This window comes from Jaculus jaculus, chromosome 12, assembly GCF_020740685.1.
Source record: "Jaculus jaculus isolate mJacJac1 chromosome 12, mJacJac1.mat.Y.cur, whole genome shotgun sequence".
In the NCBI taxonomy this organism is placed as follows: domain Eukaryota; kingdom Metazoa; phylum Chordata; class Mammalia; order Rodentia; family Dipodidae; genus Jaculus; species Jaculus jaculus.
In genome coordinates, this window is record NC_059113.1 from 60019587 (window position 1) to 60024242 (window position 4656).

Consider the following 4656-nt stretch of genomic DNA (forward strand, 5'->3'; position numbering starts at 1 on the left):
CTTTGCAGGCAAATGCCTTAACCACTAAGCCATTCCTCCAGCCCTAAAAAAAAAGTAATTATTTATTTATTTGCAAGGAGACAGAGATAGAAGAGAGACAGACAGAAAGAATGGGTGCTGTACAGCCTCCAGCCACTGCAAATGGATTCCACATGCATGCATCTTTTTGTGCATCTGGCTTTATGTGGGTACTGGGGAATTGAACTCAAGTCTTTAGGCTTTGCAGGTGCCCTGGCCAGCGGGGAGTTAAACAAGGACCCTAGGGAAAATTAACCTGGATGAAAGACAAGACAGACACAAAGAAGGAGACCAAGTCTAGAGTCTGACCAAGGTCTCAAATTTATTCAGGCAAGCACAAGCTTATATACAAAAAATAAAACTTTCTCGACAATGCCTATGTGACTAAAGTCTGCTCCACCAAGGCCATCAATGCCTCTGCTTTATCAAGGCCTTATGATAAGGCCTCTGTGCCCAGAGATCCAAGATCAGCTGCAGTTCCCATGGTCAAAGAGCAGCTACAGCTCCCAACATCTCCCCCTTTTTTATTTATTAAAAGAAGCAACTGTGCCTGTCTTAAGTTGTCAGAGGCAGAACATCCTTACCTGTCACTGGACAAACGTATTATCCTTCAATACATGCCCTGTCTTAGGTTGGATGCCTCCTCCCCTGATCTTACCCATCTCTGGCTACCAGCCGGACAAAATTCAGGGAGAATTAGGATAAAGTCTGAGGGAGCCAAGGACGTGTTCTATAGTGCATACCTTGGACCTCTGCGTGAACATTCACAATAGACTTCATTAGACACTTGAAGAAAATAGGCAATAGGCATAAGAGAAGCAGAAGACAAACTCCCACAGCTGCAAAGCTGACTATCCAGGAACTTAGAGAGTCCCAACCAGGAAACACAGACTTAATTGCAGCAAGTAAATCATTAGCAGCCTTAGTGGCATCAAAATCAAGATGACTGTTCTGTATAGCTAGAATTTCTGAATGTAAACTAACCAAACCTAACGAAATGTTATCATGGTGCCAAATTCCTTCTAAGTGCAGTTTGGCCTTTACCCAATCTTCATAACTAGCATTGTAAGTTTTAGAGGTGATGCAGATCCATTGATAATCTGCATGGCATTCCAATCGAGCTCTAATCTTCATTCCTTGAATTTGCTCTCCTAAATAGGTCACTACATCAAACAAAGCATCTATTTTTTCTTCTAACTCCTTGTCTATGTGTCATGAGCATGTAAGGACAGGCTTGCCTGTCCAGAGTAGATAAGTTAGAAATTAAGAGTGACGATTTGCAGTGACGTAATGATAGATAAACAGACATGTGTGCATTAAGATTGATAAGTCTTAAAGTGTATAAAAAGAGACCTGAAGAACCGAAAGCATTCTCTCTCTCTCGCCACGATGACTGACTGAGACATGCAGCTCATTAGTCCGAGACTGAGAACAACATCAGCGAGCCAATCCGGAATGCTCACCAACGCAAACTCCAGATCGTCCGTAAGTCAATCCAAAGACTTACGCCGGCGGATCAAGACCACAGCTGATCCAGTCACCGGAGGCATCACTACGGTGAAATCGAAAGTGAACATCGCAGCTCGAACCTCACTCGGAATCAGGTCGTATGATGTTAGACCTAATCAAGATATTGTTATGTTAGGATGAGTATTTGGATTTATGTGTTTTTGGCTTTAGTTGCCTTTTGCATGATATGGTCTTGCTTGTGTGTTATAACAACATCAGTAAACTCTCTTGCAAATTTACCAGCGTCTCTTGTGCCTTCATCGGCGGAATCCTCTCTGTGTAGTGATAATCTAGAGAGTGCTCGCAACACTATGGTAACTTGAGTTCCCGCAGAGCAGCAGAAATATTCTTAACTAGATTATTGACAAAGTGTGCAGTATGAACTTCTTGTGTAAGAGCAACTGCAGCAGTAGTAATAGAAGCTAGTAATGTAATGAATACAACAATCCCAGCAATAACTAAACCTACAACTCTCCTTTGTCTACTTAAACTATTTTTAACCTCCTCTAGAATTTGAATACCCTTGTCAGAATACCAAGGCTTTGAAAGATTAACAGGAATTGTAACAAATGCAGGTTGTTTGACAATCATTACAGTTCCAGAATCATGAGAAATACAAATGGACAGACTATAATTATCACAGGTAACAATAAACATTTCCTCAGACCCGTGATACCAAGTAATATTTATATTCCCTAACATCAGGGCATAAGGTGGTGTAACACAGGCCATAACAGTTCCCTTCAGAAGGCTATTTGAATCATTGCTGTCAGATGTAACCTTGATACCTCCCATAGCAGCAGAAATTTTCCACATGTAAGTTTGCTGATGTCCATTGTCTGACCACCACAATCCTGAGGACAGTCCAGTAGCCCAATCATTAACCCATTCAGTTTTACTCTCTATAGAGCCTGCTGATCCTGACCAATCCTTAACATATCTAGTAGATCCAGAAACATTATACCTGATAAATTTTTCCCCTACACATTTGCTCAAATGTATAGATTTATTGAACCAAAGTGTATTTCCTTCACAAGGAATAAAGTACTCTGGTGGACTATCCCCTGTAACTTGATTTCCATAGGGAAGCCAAATAGAAATTCTGCTTGTTTGAACCTGTTTTATCTTCTTCGTACCTTGTACATGCTCTTGTACATGCTTTGCAGTAATGTTTCTTTCCTTTATTTCAAATCATCCCACTATGCTAGTCTTAGAAAAGCATAGTGGAATACCTAGACCATGCCCTGAATATGAACTCATAATTATTTGATGTAATTCTAATTTTTTACTAGATGGTGTACTTAGCAACCAAGTGTTATTGACTGGAACTATGATTTCTTTTTTCTCCCAAGTCACTGGATGTAATATAGGAGGATCAGGAACATAGGTCCCGTAAAGGTCACTGTAAGCAAGATGTAGATGACTCCATATTATCAGGGTCAGCAGTGCCCTCTTGTTTGATCTTGTGGCCTGCATGCTGCACCAAACGTTCTGGCAACCATCTGGCTCCATTTTCTTTCTGTGAAAAAATACAAACAGATCCTCATCCCCATATTAACACAGGGTCGGGTCCACTCCATTTGTTAGTCAATGGATCTTTCCACATTACTTTAGCAAAGGTGTTTTTTGTATTTGTGTGCCAAAAGCGATCAGCAGCTGACTTTCCTTGAGCATCAAGGGTTAAAAAGTTTAGGACAAACAGGGCATGATGAAGGATATTTTGGGGGGCAGCCTTTTATGGGATATAAATCCCCCACTTTTAATTTTTGTAGGGTATGTTTAATAGTTTGATGGGCTTGCTCAACAATTTCTTGACCCTGGGGATTACATGGTATGCTTGTAATATGTTTAATTTGTAGTTGATGGCAGAAATTTTGGAATTTTTTTTAGTATATCTAGGACCATTATTAGTTTTAATAATTTGGGGCTTTTCCATGACACCAAGGCAATCGAATATATGAGTAATGACATTTTTTGAAGCTTTTCCAGCATGTAGGCTGGCAAAGATGAGTCCACTAAAGGTATCCACAGTGACATGGAGGTACTTAAGATTACCAAATGAGGGAATGTGTGTTACATCCATTTTCCAGATCTCATTGGGAATCAGACCCCTAGGGTTTATGCCCAAGTGGAGGACAGGTAGGAGGGTGACACAGTTTTGCATTGTTTGACTATCTGGTGGGCTTGTCCCCTAGTGATTTTAAAAAGAAGACACAAGGTTTGAGTGTTAAGGTGATGTACAGAGTGAGCTGCGTTAGCCTGGTCCACAGGATCGAGCTCAACAAGGAAGGGAAACTGGGTGGCTCTATTAGTCATGGCATTGCCTGTGGCTAGAGGCCCAGGGAGTCCAGAATGAGCACAAATGTGGCCTATATAAAAAGGGTGTTGCCTAGAATGTATGCATTGCTGAATGGAGAAAAACAGAGGGGTGGCGTTTGTAGTGGGTTTTATGTATGGCACAGTTTCTAACAGGGGGATAGATTGAGCAATATAAGCACTATCAGTATACAGATTAAAGGAAGTATTTGGAAGTTGTTGAAAAATCTGTAAAACAGCAAAAAGCTCTACCAGTTGAGCAGAGTGGAATGGGGATTGAAGGGAAGTGGTTTGATTGTCTACAGTGAAGGCTGTCATTTTGTTAGAGGAACCATCAGTGAAAACTAGGGGGACATGGGGAAGGGGTCGGGGAGAGGTCAATGTAGGAAAAACAAATGGTTGAATTCTCAGAAAGTGGAGAAGCTTGTTAGCAAGGTAATGATTATCAAGGGAATCCCTGAAAAGAGGTGTAAGATATTGCGTAGTCATCATTATTCTGTATTGACCACTAGATTTGGGTAATGGAATAGAGTAGAATGATTTTATTAGGGTCCTTACCAAATTTTTTTTTTGCTTTGGTTACGTCTAATTTTTATTAATTCTGCCACCCATGAGGTGTAAGGGGTAAGGACTTTGGGTGGTAAGGTGGGTAAATGGACCCAGAAGAGGGGTCCCTCCTGCCAGAACACCCGGTGGGTGTAAAGTCAGTGGCACAAATGACCAGGAAAAGAGACTCCTCATAACAGATGAAAGTGACCCTTTGGCTCAGAACTGTGGCCTCCACTATCTTCAGAGCCTCTAGGGTGAGGGCCA